The sequence below is a fragment of the Atractosteus spatula genome, chromosome 2 (genome assembly GCF_055471065.1).
Source record: "Atractosteus spatula isolate fAtrSpa1 chromosome 2, fAtrSpa1.hap1, whole genome shotgun sequence".
Taxonomy (NCBI): domain Eukaryota; kingdom Metazoa; phylum Chordata; class Actinopteri; order Semionotiformes; family Lepisosteidae; genus Atractosteus; species Atractosteus spatula.
In genome coordinates, this window is record NC_142707.1 from 60,939,875 (window position 1) to 60,959,343 (window position 19,469).

Here is a 19,469-nt window from a genome sequence, read left to right on the forward strand (position 1 = left end):
TACCTAGCTAATTCAGTTCAAAATTGTACTTTAACGCCCTACAGACCAAATCCCCTTAATACTTCTTAGCATCTCTCATTACGCCCCTGTGTACAAAGCAGGGTTTGACACTCTGCTGAGGCACCTTACAATACAAGCGTCTCGCCTTACTCCACAACTCTGGTACTCATGTCCTTATACTTTCCCGTCATTTTAAAGAAACGTTAACTATTTTACATTTAAAAACAAATTAAACTTTATTAAACTCATCTGTTAAGTCGGGCTTTTCAAAGTCTTTGCCTTTTCTTCTTTTGCCACGTTTATTTCTGTTCAAGAGTTATTAAGAGTTGCTGTACGCCAAAAGTGTTTGGGGGCACTTCACAGTGTGAAACAAAACGCGCAAAAAAGAGAAAGAAAATAAATACGACAATACATCGTTTTTAATAAATCCTTATTTAATAGGTCCTGGATTACTGATGTAATTCACGCTGGACACAATGTCTCATTCTTCAGTCTGTTGTTGTCATCCTGAGGGTTTGAAATACTGCAAATCCTCGGTTTAACGCACTTCGGACAAAATCTAAAAAGTGAGAAATGTTGTATGTAAAATCAAAAATACCCGACTTTCTCCTTATCGATAAAAGCACGAATAATAAAACAAAATACTTAGGTTTGACATTCAGGCATATCAATGGTGCCCATGTTTGGGTAGGTCAATTGCTTACGATGTGCGTCGTGTTTTGCATGATTTAGCAAATTTAATATATTTATGATACATGAAATAAAGAGCAGGCATTTTTATGCTACGAAAGGCACAGGATATGAACAATTTTCATTGACCGTGTTGATTGCAAATGTTACAATAATAATCAAAACATCCAGAAAACACACATATATACATATACTTGTATAAAAGTGTGTTTTTGGGCAGAAAAAAAAATAATTTAACGGACATTCGTCAATAACAGTGACCCCTTCTCCCTAGTCTGTTAAACCTTGGTTTCCTATACAGAAATGCTTGCAGTACCCTCTTCCTCCATCAGAGGGGGACTTTAGTAATTGTCTCCCATGTTGTAGCTCTTGCTGTCGGCCTTCTCTCCTGTGTCTGAGTTTGGAACTAAAGTTTTGTTTGGGGGAGTTTTGAGTTACACTGTCTTTAGTTACCTTGTTGTAATTAATAATTATAACAATAATAATAATAATAATAATTTCGTTATTCATTCCTCTGGAAAATTCTTAAATTATATTTATATAAAGTATAAATGAGAATATGTTATATAAAATATCCCTATTCTACCTAACACTCCCATCATCTGGGTTGGGATGATTCTTGAAGCGATTCTTGTGTGACACATTGGTGATGACCATGAAGGGGCAGTACCCTAAAACTGCATAACAGTGGTCAAACCCTTCCCCCCCGAAGGAAGACATTGAGCCATCTCAGACAATGCAATTCAACTTAGTTCGAAATACAGACATAAAGAACAATAGAAGTTTAATTAATTTTCTACTTTATCTATCTTTAAAAATTAAAGTTGATACAATGTCTCTTGATTTGCCTAAGTAATTGGAAACGCACAATATTTTGTCTCACGTGTTGTCTGAAGCAACAGGTTCATCAGACGTCTTAGTTTACATTGAATGTCTGTGGAGAACAGAGGCTGTGCCAGCTTGTGTCCTTTTTGTCTGAATCATGGACAGTGAATGCGTTAATTTTAATGTACATTTATAAAGGAAATGCATGACTACTTTTGTTAAATGTTGAAGAGAGGGATGCTTGACTTTGCATAAAATATTTGTATAATTATTTAATAACCCATCGTGGACAAACATGAACACAATGAAAAAACAATAGTAATATATTTTCTTTACTAAGCAGCAATATTCATGGTGGGCATTTTAGCTCGGAAAATGGATTGATGGCTCAGATAGCACCCCTGCGATCCACCAGCGGTTTGGCTTCCTTCACTGCTAACGAGACAGTCTGTAGCTCCACATTTCTCCCTTTGGATTTAGTGATCCAGGAGTTAATTCCTATAGCTACAGATGGCTCAGGGAGCATAATCCTCTTTCATATCAATCCAATTCCATCTTCTGCACGTATGGACTCATTCAGATGAGAATTAGCCTAATTGAATGATTAGCGTTACTTTTCTGTGTACACTGAATGATGCACGAAACTGACCTACCAGAGCGTGTTTGTAGGAGGTAAAATTCCTGCTAGAAACAGAGATACCAAATGCGTTGGCTGCTGTTTGCTTTTACCTGCATGGAGAACTGAGCTTTACAATGCTGTCTCTCTTACTTGCTGTCTAAAACTGAGCATCTGGGGAGGGAGAAAAAGCAAATCTTAGTCTGGCCTGGATTTGTGTACATCAGCCAAATACAAAGAAGGAGGAGACAGGGGATGAGGGGCTCTGGGATAAAGCCAGAATGCTTTTCTCTGTGCTAAGGTAAGTGATGCACTTTTGAAATGAAAGAGAGAATAGAAAATATGTCATGTATCCTGTTGTGGGAGTCTGATGCAGCAACAAATGGGCAGGGAAAACTGCTTGATTTCCCTTGTAAAATAATAAAAAAAATTATGTATAAAGTAAAATTATCTTATAAAATTAATTACAGAAAAGTTGTGCTTCAAAACAGTTTTTATTATATTTTTATCTGACAAAACAGTAATGAAATCTTGTTTTGTTTTGATAACTTAATATGATGGTGAACATCAGTTACTTTAAATTGATTTCAGGATTTACAATTCAAACAGCAAACTTAATGATAATCAGTTGTTTTTCAGAATTTTTTTTCAAAAATAAAAAGGCAGTTATCTGAGAGGAAATATCAATATAGGTAAAAGAAGAATGGAAACAACTTGAATAAAACCAAAGTCAACAGATCTATCTTGAGTTAAGATGTGATGCAGGACATGTTAAGAGCTTCTCTGTCTTTGCCAGTAACTGGTTCTAGAATTAGGGTGTAACAGCTGAAACAGGTTTGCCTAAATATAACTCTGTTTGACAGAGAAGGTTTGGGTGGAATGTCAGTTGTGGCAACAGAACACAGAAGATCAGCTGATCTGAAAGGTTATTAGAATTAATGTTTCATAAAACTTTAGTAGCTTAGAAGAACAGACTCCAGTGTGATTCAACACCTGGTGGCAGCCAGTATCATTGAGCTAGGCAAGGAGTAATGCAATTATGCTAATATAACAGCATTCTGGCAGTAGTATTTCTTGAGTTCCAGCCTGTTGATGGAGTGAAATATAAATACTTTAATTATAGTATTGCACTACTTCCTAGAGGAAGAAACAAAACATAGAATTTTGGCAATATGAGAAAGAGAGGTAGATCTAAACAAATCTATTTCTTCTACAGTAGCACTAATGCTTTATGGATTGTAAAGATAAAAAATTAAATCCTAAAATATATTTTCAGGTATTCAAAAAGCATGCAATTAGCCTTCAATATGTTTCTTTAATGCAGATATAGGCCAGTAATGGCTCTTTGGCTTTGATTCTCCCCTATGGATGTGTTATTGCTAATCTGCAGGATTCCAAAAAACCTTGAAGTGGTTGTTAAGTCTACATCCCCGTAACAGGATTAGTTAGCGGACAAAGATGCTTCCTATTTTAGATGCCCTGTGTTGGCAAGCAGAATAACCCTATAGTGCAGACTTTTAAGTATTTTCTCCTAATAAGAGAATGCTATAGTAATGAAAGCAGAAAGTGAGTTCTGGAATTCAAGATTCATCATGAGATTTATGTATACTGTATTATTACTTAAGAAAGGAAAGAAAAATGTAGAGTATACCTTTCACACTCTAATAATTTACACAAAGAATCCTATTCTACATGCTGATAAAAAATGTTGAATAGCAGTGGGAGAGATGCTTTCACTTTCTGAATTCCAGCTAGGAGTACTCGGTAAACATGTCAAGTTAAATTAACTTGATGGATACCTTCAACAAATTTGGAAATGGATAGATTTGTAACCTGCGATTCAGATAGGTTTGTGGTAATTATTTTTAGTGGGAATTCTCAGCTGCTTTTACCATTTACAAGCAAATAAATGATCAAGGATTGGAAATAAAAGGTAAATACAAGGCACAATATCAGAAACTGAGTATACCAGCTCTGTTTTATCAACAGTTTGAAAAAGCAAACAGGGCTGGTCTAGGGTAGTTTTGGGTTTGAATAAGTAGTTGTACAGAATGAATGAAAGGGATGGCCAATGAAATTTACACTTCAACAAATATTCATTTTTCTCACCATGGCAAGTGTGGCAGAATGGTACAGCGATTAGCATTGCTCCCTTGCAGTGATGGGTCCTGGGGTTCAGTTCCTGGGATGTGCTCTGTGAGGAGTGTGTATGTTTTTTTTTACATCCATATAGATGTGCTTCGGTTGCTCTGGTTTCCTCCCACAGTTCAATTGTCAATTGACTTCTTAGAAAATTGGCATCAGTGGGTGGATATGTCTGTCCGCCCTGCAATGGGCTGTCATTCCAACCAGTGTGTATCCTGCCTTGCTGTGATAGGCTCCGGCTCCTCAACAACCCTGTAATGGATAAAGCTGTTAGAAAATGGAAGGATGGACTTTAATGTGTCATTAGTTAAATTCTTTGGTAGATAAATATCAAAGTCTAAAGAAGGTCATCAATGCTTGAAGTATATAACTAATTAACATGGGAAGGTTCTCAAGGATCCCTTAGTTACTGGCCATTGCGAATCATAGAGGTTTCCAGTTTTCATCACATACAATATGCGCTCTTAGCTTCTTAATTGAACAAATAATTTGATCGATCGATTGACTGTTTCTTCAGTCAACAGCTTAGGTATTAAAGATCACTAGCAAACTAGTGTATCTGTAAATGTCCAGTGCTGAGCATGGCCATCTATGATCTTCAGATTACAGGTGTCCAAGTTCTGGTCCTGAAGACCCATGATATCTTTTGGGTTTAGTCCCAGTGGAGCTGTGAACAGTTGTTTAAATGGAAAAAACGGTCATATTTTCTAGATCTTTGTTCACTGAACAAAGACCTTCTGTTTTAGAGGATGGCTCTTCTGATGTGCAGTCTTCATTTATCTTTGCTGCCTTAGTGACTCACTTCTCTATATGAACTTTTGGTGTTTTAGGCCTCTGGCATTTTACATATACCTGTAAGAGGGGACCAACGTCATCCATCACCTCTGTGACATCAGCTGTATCAGTCAACTGTGTCAGTCAGCCTGTGCCAGTAACTCCTCTACTTAGCAGATCAAGGGGAGAAGTGAGAAATTACAAATGCAGGTAGGCCAGAATGAGCTAGTCCAGTTAGTATGTTAAGATTAAAACCCTTACTCTTGTCTCTTATGTACTATGCCTGGGAATTCTTAATGGCCAAGTAGTCAGAAACTCAGTTCAATGTCTCCCTTGAAGAATAGTGTGTACTACAGCACAGTGTCTTCTGTTACTATAGTAGAATATTGGGTTTGAAAAGTCTGGTTCAGAGGGAAGAGAGTCACCTACAGTATTGTTGACACCACTCATAGCAGCAACCCGATTTTGTGGAAGAGCCATTGAATATCCCAGAAGGCAATGGGCTCATGGGTACACCCTGGAAAGGATGCCAGTCCATCACAGGGCACATACAGACACCAACACCCACACCACAGGAACCTGTTTTCCTATTTACCTACCAGTATGTTTTTGGACTGTGGGAGAAAACTGGAGCACCTGGAGGAGACCCACACAAACATGGAGAATATAAGAACTCCAGGCAGATACCACCCCAGGAATTAAACCAAGGGCCACAGTGCTGTAAGACGGCAATGCTACGTTGGTGTGCCACCCCTGACACAGTGAGATAAAGAACTTGTTAAAGTGTGCATTTCACTGGCCATAACTTTCATAATACTGTAAAACTACCTTATTCAATCCAAAAAACTACCCCAGATAACCACTGTGCCAACAAGCCACACTGTAGTACTAATATGAATTATATACATGGTACATTTAGTTTCACAGGTCATTTCTGTACGATATATTAATAATTGCTCTTGGAATGGGTTATATAAAAACATATATTAGCATGGTTATATCAGGTGTAACAAAACCAAAAAATAACTCCTTGACTAATTTCCTTTATTGTATATAGTTTTACAATGTTAAAATAGATTTTACCTATAGCTACAAATATTCCCAAGGAGAATAATTATTTAACAAAATACAATAGCATAGGTGTTTCAGATGATCAGTCACCAAGAAACTACTGTTTTAAACCAAATGTTAGTACTGGTTCACAGAAATAGAGAGCTATTTAAAGACATCTACATTCACCAGATGAATAGGTATGAAAACCCATGTACATTAAAAAAGTAGGTGTAAAGTGTGACTTTGATTGTGAATATCCGTAAATATCAAGCTTCGTTCTATAACAGTCTCATTCGTTATTGTATACTTGTGTGAGCATGAGACAATCAGACTTATTTGTTTTGGAAAAATGTGCAGAACTTTTGCAAAAAACTTAAATTCCATCCCTCCATAAAAACACTGATAGGTTTAGACACAGCTTAGAATAAAGTAGTTTCAATGAAGGGCAACACTGTGGGTGGGGGGCAGTTAAGTCTAAGTGACACTAATGCTCACGTGTTGGCTCAGGATCTTGTCCAGAGCTGGTATTTGAGCTGTAGCTCTACTGGCTTATAGAGGTTAACGTTGCTTACACGATAGACAATACTGATATAACATTATGCATACACTGTATTTTACCCTTAGGATGTGCTAACTATTTCAGGCTGGTCATTTCAGCAATTCTGATTCACAGGCATTTTATTTGTTTAATTTCTGTACATTTGTAACAAGATTGTTTTTTGGAGTTTGTTCCATCTTTTTTAAAGAGTAGAAATTGTAGCATGGTAAAAAGTTCTTTCATGCATATGGCCCAGTGAAACATAGTGGTCCCAGAGAGAGAGAAAGTGAGTGGTAACCTCAGCAATACATTAAAGAAGTCACAGCGGAATTCAATGTGGTTTTGTAATACGTTTATTATGAAAGTGATGAACACCAGTGTTCTCTCCTTTCCTCAGCTATAAAACTCAGACATCTTAAGGTACTTTTTACTACCTTAGACATAGCTTTAACAGTGCTTTGTTACCATAAATGTCCTCTTGAAAAAAGAAGAAATATTCTGAATGGGTGTCTTTGTAGACATTGAAAATATCACAAAAGTTTGGCTGTCAAACATTCTTTAGGGTACCTGGTCAGCCTAAATAAAGACACATCACTACCAGGACTGTACAACACAAGGTGTACTGCCTGCTTTCTTGGACATAAAGAAATTAGTTCAGAACCCAAAGCTAAAAAAATGTTATGACATCAAGAGAAAAATGAGAAAAGACTGTATAGTATAGTATAGTCCAAAACTCATCAGCTACACTTCTTGTTGCAATTTGATATATTCTCCAATTACCTGGTCTTTTACAAGTTGCCTGCTTTTTTATTCTGGGTCAATAATAATCCTATGTATAAATATTAAAAGTGGTTTAGCAGGTTGATTTCTGTTGTTTCTCAAAATGTATTTCCCCCCCAGGATTATTTTTTAGTGGTTTGGCTTTTTCAATTGTGATATGCAATTTCATTTCCAATTGCAGTATAAGCCTTTGATTAAACCTAAGTTTCATAACATTCACAGTCTTTCCCAAGAGTTTCTAACTTTTTTTTATTTTATTATCTCTCACAAGATATGCTTTCTTTCAGCATGCTTTGTCATCTCCAGTGGGCCTTTGCCTGTCTTTTGAGTTTATTAACAAGAGCAATGCAGCTTGGAATTATTCGTGATTATGACTCTTGTGGGGCCTGGGTGCTCAAAAACATCAGCTCTTCTGATTCCGAGTCATTGGTGCAATACAGTGTGCTGAAAAACAGACGTTTGGCAGGAGATGACTCACAAGAAAATCCCAGAAAGCTCCTTCTCAAGGCAGACACAGACAACAAAATAGATGTTCTGAACAAGGGTGTGAAGGCGTATTGATGAATAAGCATTTTGCTTTAGTTCAACCAGAACTTTAGCTTGAAAGACAGAAGTAGCCCAACTAGCTGTTGTTAACTGATAAGAAAAGATTAGCTCATTATTACACAGTCCCTGAATAAGTTGAAGCCATAGTTGCAATTGGACCCATACCGTTGTACTTTAATGTTATTGTAATGTAATGTCCCCTACAATTGGCTGTTGAGCATAGTCTTGTCTTGGTGAGTTGTCATTACCCTTACTAGAATAAGTAGCTCTCTGGTAATGGATAGATGCTTTACTATTGATTTCAGTATTAATTGTGCAGCTTGGCTTTAAACAAAAAATAACTTTATTTGTTAAAATACATAAATGACCAAATTATATACATAAATAATGGCAATAGCAGTAACAAAAACACATTTTACATACACTCAGTAATGAAAGTAAGAAGTACTACAGTAACTTTGATGTTGTACATGTAAACTGTTTAAAAAATTTAATAGCCAGGACCAGGCAGGGTTAGGAAATGTCATCACAAGGCTTCTAATATCACTGCTGTCAGATCTAACTCGACAGTTCTTTGGACTTTTTCACATTCTTAAGCTCAGAGTTGTGTGACTTATTAATACACAGCAATGGTTTTGTAGATGAGAAGGCTTCAGCCATCCTGTTACTCATTCTGAGCAACAGCACAAATCTAGCAAGTGATTGACTGGTGGTATGAAGCTCAGTCCTCTTTTATTTAGTATGTAGTACCTTTGATACTGTAGGTTATCTGTGGGCTGACTATATGAGTATTGTTGTACTCCATCACTCCATTAAGCTTGCATTAGAAGATATGCTTTATTTTGCAATGCAATAAGGAAGTATCAAAAAGTCATAAATAAGAGGAGATTCCACAGCTGAAATGTTGTGTTTCTTTTCTTTACCTTTTAGCAGCATGGAATAAGCCTTTACCTGTTCCTTTGTAACCTTCTCATGCTGATGTAGCTACGAGCTCAAACTTACGCAGCCCATTATGTGCATTTGGTTGTGTTTCTCTCAATGGTCTCATTCCAGTGTTATATCCCCTTCAAATGTCCCCAGAATGGCATACTTTAGAGCAGGTACTCAAACCTGATGCGCATACCTTTGAGAGGTAGGAAGAGATTGGTTATAAAAAAACACACAAATGTGTGGAGTACATGAAGGCTGGATGCAAACTCAGGACCCTGGAGCTGTGAGGCAATAGCAATACCCACTCTACCTCCCTCTTGCTTATTTTTCTTATTAAAGGTAAATATTTGTTCCCCCCCCCCCCCCCCCCTTTATACAGTAGGTAAGCCAAAAGATTGGAATTATGGTTTATAGTTTATGATTTATAAATTCTAGATGTACTGAAAGTTGGTACAGGCAGTGTATGAAGATCTTATGCTAAACAGTGTGTACTGTAGTTATATAGCATGGAGAAGAGAGCTTCACATCAGCAAAGTGCCAAGTTACAGATTAGAGATCTGTAGAGATCTAAATCGGTGGTGCAAGGTGGAAAGTGCTGCATCAGCAGGCTGAAGTGCTCTTGACTGGTGAATACATGTCACACCACACACAGCATCTAAATGTATGAAAGTACAGAATAACATAGGATCTTTAAATACAGCATGAGGGCGAATAGATAAGTCTTGAATGGAAGAAATGACAAATGTACATGGCATAAATCCTTAAAACAGTGAAAGTACTGAAAACTATTACAAACTCAGCAAATGAGAATTTAGGAGAAAAGAGGAGAGTGCTTCTTTACACAGAGGGTTGTAGGTGTCTGGAACAAACTGTATAGCCATGTTGTTAAAGTGGATTGAATGCGATTCTTGGAGCATCATCCAACTGGCAACAAAATGACAAGACAGGCTGTATTATGTAATCTATTTTGAGATTTTAAAGCTTTTTAACAGCATTGACCTTAAATTTTTACTCTTTCATAAACCGTTCATTCTTAAAGCTTTAATTCATATACTGCTTATGTTTTAAGTAATTTTTCCTGTGTTAAAGAAAAGCACATTTACAATGATTTAAGTATAGGAATTGCTACTTTAAATCTGATTGTATTATGCTGACAAAGCAAGATGTCAGTCTTAATGTTGTGTAAAGCAGCTATTTTATTCTTACGGCCTACACTCTAGGGCAAGGATTAAATAAAAACTTCAACCCATCCATGACCAATTCAACATGTTTACCAACAGTTTGCTAGTGCCTATTGCATCAATCCTGTGGATATGTCAGATCAGATATTTATCTTAGAAGGTGTGAGTGGGTGGATTGAGGTTTTGATTTTATCTGGATCTGGAACCCCTACAGAAGGTGTTCCCGACTTCAGATCAGCAGCACCTCTTCACATCAGGGATTTCTAAGCCTCATCCCCTCTGATTTTTAGGGTTTCTTTCAACTAAGGTCTCAGTTATCTGATTGATGTGACAATTTGATGTGAGTTTGAGACCGCTCTGAATAAAGCAACCTCTTTATTCGGAGATATTTAATTTAACAGTAGCTCTGTTTTGCAGTTTTATTGGAGTGGCTTTATAAGTAACGTCTTGTTTTCAAAATGAAAATTACATAAGAATGTATTCTACCTCTGCCATGACCTTTGCAGGGTCTTGTAAAAGAATGGAATTAGGGAAATATGTTTGAAATGTTTGAAAAGAAAGCAAGTTTCTTTTTAAAAGAGGTAACAGCAGGACAGAGCAGCTCATTACTGTACATCAGGCATGTGATTACCATACCAGGATTACTCCAGACCAATATGCCCCTTCAGATTGAGCCAGCTAATGACCCACTAATACACTGAGCTAAACAATGTACTTTTTAATCACATTCACATGGATCAGCCCAGAAAATATTTAGTTGGCTTTTTTTGTCACACTATTTTTGCTTTCAAAATGGGTGTGAACTCTGCTTGTACTATATATCTTCAAATGTGAGCAGAAGCTGAATGCAAGGTCAGACACAAGGTTATTATTGCAATATTTGTTTTATTGATTTTCCAATAACATAAACATTTTGAAATGTAGCAGAAAATAAAATCCACAAAAAAACAACATGCTTCTACAGCTCTGGTATGTCACAAAAACGTTTCAGAATATGAAAAAATGACATTTTTTTCTCAAGCTATTGTCCTTAAAAGCTGTTTCTAATATATTCTACTGTACATAAAGATAGGTGTATGGCAGCTTTTCTCCTTATTGACAGTTATTCTGTGAGCTATTTCCAGTTGTCTCTAAAAATTAGCTTCAATTGGTCACATTATCTCAATGTCCATATAACTGATGTTTATATGTAATCTGCTTCTGGGATCAGCCATCCTTAATATAATCCTTCATTAGACCTTCCGGTATAGGTCGGTCAGAAACCTCCTAACATTCAGAACAGGTGTGTATACTTGATAAAGCCTCTAAACTGATACGGAAATACTGAAGTGTTCTTGCCCTAATTCGGTCTTCTAAATTGAGAGAACTTTCTAACTGGTCATGCTTTTCTAGTGTTTTCCAAAAATGCCTTTCATGAACCCTTGAGGAAATCTCAGTCCAGTCTTCCCTCACTCAAAACCATGGAAACCATTGGAAGCTGAATATTATCTGTATAAGAAATAATCTATATTATATATAATATCATACTGTCATTCTTTTTTTGAAAGAGTATATGTTCTACATTTCTGATAGAAAGTCTTAAAACTTAAAGGTAGAAATCTTAAAGGAGATAAAGGATGATAATAAGAGTAAGTACATATACATTTGTAAAATTACAGCTTTGGTAAAATTGTTGGAATCTACATCAGGTTAGAAAAAGAATACCAAATTCTGCACTGTGGCAAAGAAGGTTTGAAAGGCATGTGTTCTGTCTCAGAATCTTTCTATGTACTTGTTAATTTTTCACATGAAAGCTGGTGCCTCTGATGACAGGCTTCTAAGGTGCTTCTAAACCCTGCTGATTTATTTATCACTTTACTGTTATGTAGAGCACGTGTCAGTGACTAAAAAGCACAGAGGCCACTTTGAAGACGTGGCTGTGAGCCTTTGTAGACAGTAGGAAATATAACTGGAGAGAGTGACTTTTCGGTTGATATTTTATGTTTATATTTTATGACCGCTCGGGGCATCGTTCTTTAAAACTTAAATTATACGAAGACAGTAGTTCCGATAAGGCTTACAGAGACTATGCACATCAATGTTTACTACTGCATGGTTATTCAGGACCTCAACATTAGAAGTCCCACGAGGGGCAAAGCAAAAGGAAATCTTGTAAGTATATACTGTAAGTAATATATATATAAGTAACTATTCTCAGCGTAATGTGCAGTGGGTCAAGAAGAAACTCTTGAGAACACCCCCTTTTTCTAAGTAACTGGACCACCTTACCACACACAACTTAAACTTTCAACTCCCTAAAAAACACAAAAAGCTATGTTTGTCTATCTTTATGCAATGCTGGTCCCTACATTGGATCTGCTAGAGTACTTGCCCAGATTTCAGGGTAGTCTCAAGATGATTAAGGAGGCTTTTTGTTCTATCCTTAGATTCTAAAGGACCTGATTAGCCTGGGGGCCTTTCTAAAGAGGGCATTTGACCAGGCAGGTAGCTGTTTTACATGGCTACCTGAGATACGGGCGTTTTAGATTGTTTTTGAATTGTTCACTTGTTAGCTGATTTTCTCATGAAAGCTTAATTTGGATTGTCAGGAATGCTTTAGAAAATTGGATCATGTATTCCCACAGAGTAAGTACACTGATGTTTTATTATTATGAATTTCCTTATTTGCAATAACTTTCTGAATAATAATAATAATAATAATAATAATAATAATAATATATGCTTTAGGTTAGGGGTTTCAATTGTGTGTGGCATTCAGTTTTAGAAACTATCATATCACATTATTTTTTAATTATAGTGATACAATATTTAAATTTAATATACATGTATACTCATCATTGCAATTATAGTGCTGAGAGAAACGTATATTTACACAAGGTATGATGAATTTGTTTTTAATTTGCAATTTAAAATATGAACATGAACAAGACTGCTTTGCATGGTCACTGTGGACATACAGTGAAGTAAATATTAAAAGGCTTGGAAAAGTCCTTGAAAATGCAAAATGGTAAAAGTATCTTGATCTAATGCATGAAAATAAAGTAGTACATAGAATGGAAGGTTAATGATTAATTGAAAAGAAATGTTCTGTATTTTCATTAAACTTATACAATGTTTTTCGAACAAAAATAACAAAAAAACAGTGTTATTCTGTACAAAAAAGAAAGATTGAACACAATTTATTATGCATAAATGTATATTTTCTTGAATCCACTTTTAATTGATAATCTGCTATTAATGCACTGTAATGCAGAAAATTCTGAATGTCCTTGATGAATCAGAGAAAATTGAAATGCCGTTTGGGTTACTGTATGTGCATTTTTGTTATATGAGAGTAATATAGCTAGTTAGGTCCATATGCATTTTTTATATGTCAGGCTATGCAGCAAGACAGTTGTTGAAATGTAACCTGATGGTGATAGTCTAGAACAGAAGGTGTATTCTTAGCTCAGGCCTATTCAGCATTATTCATTATGACCACAATTTCTCTCTTAAATTCATGTTCTTACTCTCTGTATGATAAATCACTGACACAGAAAGCCAAGAGTGTCTGAACAAAGTGCATGAAGGAAAAATGTGAGTCAAGTTGTAGGATTCAAAGAGAGGGAAATACAACAAAAATGACTACCTGAATACTGTTTCTTACATGAATCAAAAGAAGGGAACAATGAAGCAATAGAATGATTGAGTTAAAATGGTCATTATCAATCAATACTTACATAATCTGGGCAGAAAGAGATTAAGGGTTTTTGAGGACAAGTTTAAGATAGTTCAGTGGAAGTCTTGTTCTTAGTTTTCACACAGATTTTAAAGGGATTTCAGATTCGAAGTTTGACCAAACAATGTTCTGAATTTGTGTAACATGACAGTTTGAAGTTACATAAAACTATGATTACATATGTATCTGTGCCCGTGGGTGGATTGGAGCTATTAGAATGTGAGGCCTTGAAATAATGGATGTTTAAAACATTATATTATTATATTTAATAATATATTAAAATAAAACCTTTTCCAGCACCTTGATTGTTTCTCAATGACATCTAAATGGTTCCAAGAACTAATTATACAAGAAGTGACAGTTTTTTGTGATGTTAAGAAATTTCAGACACAGGCGTAAGTCATGTCAATACTTAAAAACTAAAAAGTTTATTCTTAATTCATCACAACGATATTTTTTTAAAAGGATGAATATAAATATTTATTTGTTTTCCTATTGTTTGAACATTTCTGATTAGGTAATTTAAGATCCTGATTTTAGGCATTTTTTTCACACTGTGGCTAGCATAATTTTCTTCCTTTACGGGAAAAAAATGGGGAATGGACATTTGTGATATGTGAAAATCAAACAATTCAGTCTTAAAATTGCAGGTACAGTGTTTGTTTATGCTTGATTTTATCAAAGTTCTGTAAAGTAATTTATATAAATAACCTTTAGATAAGGATGCATCTCTTGCTTAGAGTTATTATGGAAAGTTGCACTATTTAAATGGTCCATCAGTTTTCTAAATCCTGTGGCTGCTTTGCACGTATCAAAAGCAGAAATCTCCATAACCTCTGGCAAGATGGAAATCCATAGCAGACCTTCATCTTGCCAGCTTGAAGGATGAGGTTTTGAATTTCCTCTTCTTTAGGATTCCTGGTCTGCAGACATGACAACGTGAGGGTGATTAGATTACCTTATGGGCTTCAACATTTTGAACGCTTTATTCCTGAGTGGAATTTTGATTTTATTTCTCTAGTCGCACCAAAACTACTTTGCAGTGTAGTAATGTTATTATGTGGGATTTCAATTAAGTTTTAATTCAGCCTACTTGGATGAAAAAAGCCGGATCAGAGCTGACCACTCTATCCTTGAGAAGCACAATTCAGCAAGTTTTCTATACTGTAGGTCACCTTGAATCTCTAATTGAAAGAGTTCGGGTAGTTCTGTTTAACTGGTTGATTAACTGGGCAGTCGCAGTTAAAATAGAAATCTTGAAAAAAATGTTGCAATCCTGCTGCTCCCCATTTAATTGAACAAGTTACTTGCTGAGCTAATTTATATCTGTTACAAGTCATAAACTGAGGAAGAAGGGTGACCTACAGTGTAAAATCTGCTCTCCATGGCTGAGATTAACCACCCTTGGCCTCAATGTTGTGGAAGCATCACATATTATCACAGACATGTGTAATGAAGAAAGAACTATTTCTCCTGCTTGTTGGATCCAAGCACACAGATGGACCCGTATATCGAATGCAAGCAAAACTGTTACAGATTTGTCGCTTTTCTTCGGTGCCTTGGCCACGAATTGAACACCATTCAGCAGATACTGAGGGGGTGCAGAAAGACATGGAATTTTTAGCGCTTTCCCACGTGTAGCATCTTTAGAAAGGAATTCTAGTGCACATATACAGTATTTAGCCAGTTTCTATGTGCATTGAGGATACAGTACCTACTGTATTAAACCTCCCGGAATTGACGTGTTAGAAATATACAGGCAAGCACCACCAGGGGGAGCCTGCTTCCTGATGTTTTAAGAAGCAATTGCACGCAATCAGTGTGTGACAGCTGAGCCAATTACACAGGCTCAGACGATTCTTACATCTGCTTTGAGATTCCTTTTCAGATCTGCTTCGCTCTGTTCCCCTGCTGATTTGGCGTGGGGAGGTCGGGGTGGGAATGGCGGATCAGTTCCACTTCCGCCGCAGTGTTTCTCCTCTGGCCCTCTCAATACCGCTGCTCTGTGGCTGTTCTTCTCAGACCCTGCTGGCTGTTGAGAGCTCAAGCTAGTGCTCCAGGCTTTGAACTCTAAACCCTTACAGAAGCTCTCATGGCTTGAAAAGAGATTGCATTAAAGGCTCACAGCCACCACTGGCCACTGTTATCTTTAAGCCTGGAGGTGTCTGTAAGGCAGATGTACAAAACAGTAAACATGGTTTACACAAAATGGTAATGTAATCAGCTACACAAACATTACTGAGCTGGCTAGTAAGACTTTAGCCCAATTTCTTTTGTTTCTTTTTTCTTTTCAGATTTAGAGAAAACATTTTTTTTGTCTTACTTGCAACTCCCAATTTGGAATCAGCAGTGGTTTAACAGTTTGGCTTTTTGCTAGATTCCTGCTCAACCACAGGAAAACAAATGCTTACACACATCCTCTGAAATATACTCACTCAAGCCAGCTGTTTCTTCTTACCCCTTGAGCATCGTAGTGCCCACAGCTGAGCTAGCATCAGGCTGAGGGTCAGGAAAACACTTTACGCTTACAGGTGCCACTACACAGGTGTCTCTGTTTGGCTCACAAGCACATCTGAACTGCAGTTCCAGGCAAGATGTGCTCTGGGAATTCCAGTCACAGTTGACTAATCACAAGCCCACAATCAAATCAGAAATTTCTGGGCTTAAAAGTCCATACTGTACTCCAAACAGAGCCCTAGATACACGGGTTTCTTGAATACTCCCTGAATAACATTGTTCTTTTTCCCCCTTTACTTAAACCTGTTGATGCGGATGCTACAGTATATAAAGCAGTTTCACTTTGCTTTTCTTTAACCTGATATTTAACAAAACTGAATTTACATTTTGGATTTCTAAATTTATGCTTGTTTCTAGTTTGAAATGGAAGCGTGATGATTAAAAATCTGCTCACAAGTTAAAGTGATAATCAGATTCAAATATATGACATGAATAACTTGCTTAATCACTTTGAAGATTTCTGGAAATAGACAAGTTTTGAGATAAACAAAGTAAACATGTTGCTGAATTTCCAAATACAAATATGGTGTGAATTTAAACGTGCTTAACCTTGTAATTACATATTAAAATATGTGAGATTAACCAGTAATTACATTTCAAGATACTCATCACATTATTTTTAGGGCATTTTGATATGAATGTACATATATTTGGCAAATCCTGTCCCGTGGAGATGATACAGAGTTCTATGAGCACATTTGGGATTTTGTTTAGAACTCTAGTTATTATTAGGAAGGTCACCTTTACTGCAGCAGTGAGGTTTTTTTTTAAGTTGTGATTGAAAGAGATACAGTTGTTTTAAAAATTAAGTCTTTAAAAATACCATTACGTTTGAGACAAAAACTTAGTGTGAATGAAAATAATTTAAAAATGACTGTTTTTGACATGATTTTTTTCTATATTTTATTGTTTAGCAAAAGGTGACTACACCACATATACTGAATGTATTTTTGAATTTGTAAAAATGTCATTTGTCTTATGTTTATTACAATGTAGGCTAAAATAAATAATCTATTGGTCTTTCAATTTCACAACACCAAAACAACAAGAATAGATAAAGTAAAATGCCTTCAGATTTAAAGTGGGACATGTCTAAAGGATACAAAAGGTCAATGCTGATTATTAAAGCTTAGATGTTTACCAAAGAAAAAATCAACGACATGTCTACATTAACATTCTATATTAAAAAGTATTAGCTTTGAAGACTCACAAGACTGACGATATTCTACCAATTGCACTTAAGGAAACTTATTCATAGGCTGTTAAAAAACAAATATGGAAAAGTCAACTCTTGAGTTGCTCAGGACAAGGATAATACCCATTGAGAAACTAAGAGAATTAACACCCCAGTGTTAATTAGGTGCCCCACAATTTATTAACTCCTGTCAATGTTTCAGAATAAGCTGGAATAAGATATAGTGGCAGAAATAATATTAAGAACATATTTCGCGATGGTGGTACGTTGGTTAGCATCTCTGTCTTGGGACCCGCGGTTCAAATTCCGGGGTGCTTTCTGCTGGAGTTTGTGTGTTCTTCCAGTGTTCGCATGGATTTCTGCTAGTAACAGAAACATTTGCATTTTTACTTTTTAATGTAATATCCCTTAACATGTATTGTCAAAAAACATTTAGAAGCTTTAAAGAAAACAAAAGATACATTTAATAAAACTTCCGATAACATGGTGATTTACTTTATTTTTATTATTCAAATAGTATAACTTACATGCTGTCTGCAAAGCAGGGAAAGCCAATGGTTTCTGTATTATTCTAAATTGCTGTCATTTTGCATTTAAAAATCTGTCATTTATAATCAAAAGTTCTATTTCTTATCTAAGAAATTGTGATATGTTTTATTTTAAGGAGAAAATCTTTTTTAAAATGCTTTGCTGCGATGGATGGAACTGTTAACACCCTACTGTTAACACCCTAATTACACTTACCATTAAATCATTTTATTATATTTGTTTTACATTTGTACTTTCCAAAATGTTATTGAACTTAAAGTAAACTTGCTTTATGTCTTTTCTTTAATATATTAATTTAAGAATTTTGTGAAGTATGGTAGATTCCCTACTGCCAAACCATGACAGACCTGACAGATTGTTGAGTATAATTGTATAAAGTACTTAATATTTTAATGTTTGTTGTAAACCCACCCGTCTGTGGGAATGACAGCCCTGACTTTCAGGTCAAGGCTAGCAAAACTACCTTCACTTGCAAGGAATGAACAAGGGAGGCTGCTGCAAAAGTCAACAAGGGAGGGGAGCTAGAAAAGATTCACACAAAGGGGACTCACCAGGAGTGTATTTATCCATAAAAGAATGGAAGTGATGTTAGTGGGACTAGTGGGGAGTGCTTACTATGGCTGCCGTTGCATCATCCAGATGGGTGCTGTGCTGGTGGTGGTCTAGGGGAGTCTACATTGCCTGACAAGCACTTTGAGTGGAGTCTCCAGAAAAGCGCTATATATGTTTAATGTTATAAATGTAAAAATATATAAGTGTAAAATTACAATTTGATCTCCTCCAGGACTTCAGTTTATCAACACCATCAAAGAATATGGGAACATGATAGTGAGACTTGTACTGTATATTCATAAAGAAGAGATGCACCGAATGTATGTGAAGCAGTCCTGCTCCTAGATCATCCATTTATATTTAAAATATTGGGCTTTATTATTAATAATGATAAATTTACATTTATCCAAATATTATGAGAAGTATGTTTTTGTGATACTATACTTCATAAATGGCTTGATTTGCCTGTGTTGGTAAAATACTGTATAATATTTTCAGTTTCCATTGTCAATAATGCTAAAGTCATAGATTATACAAAAAATATTATATTTTCTATGTCTATTGCACATGTATCAAAAGATATTACAAGACTGTAACTTTTTCTGGGCTTTAAATTTGTGATACTTAATATTGTAGTTCTATTAAGCTATGTGTGTTACTTTCATCTGTAATTATATTATATAGTATATTATATTATATCGTATATTGACATAATCTACAATATTAAATTTTAACTTTGTAGCACAATGTACTCAGCTCATCTCTGGATTCACAACTGACAGGGGTGGGTTCAGGTCCCTGCTATTATATCTTGAGTGAGATACTTTACCCCAGTTAATGCAATCAACCTAGCTACAGCA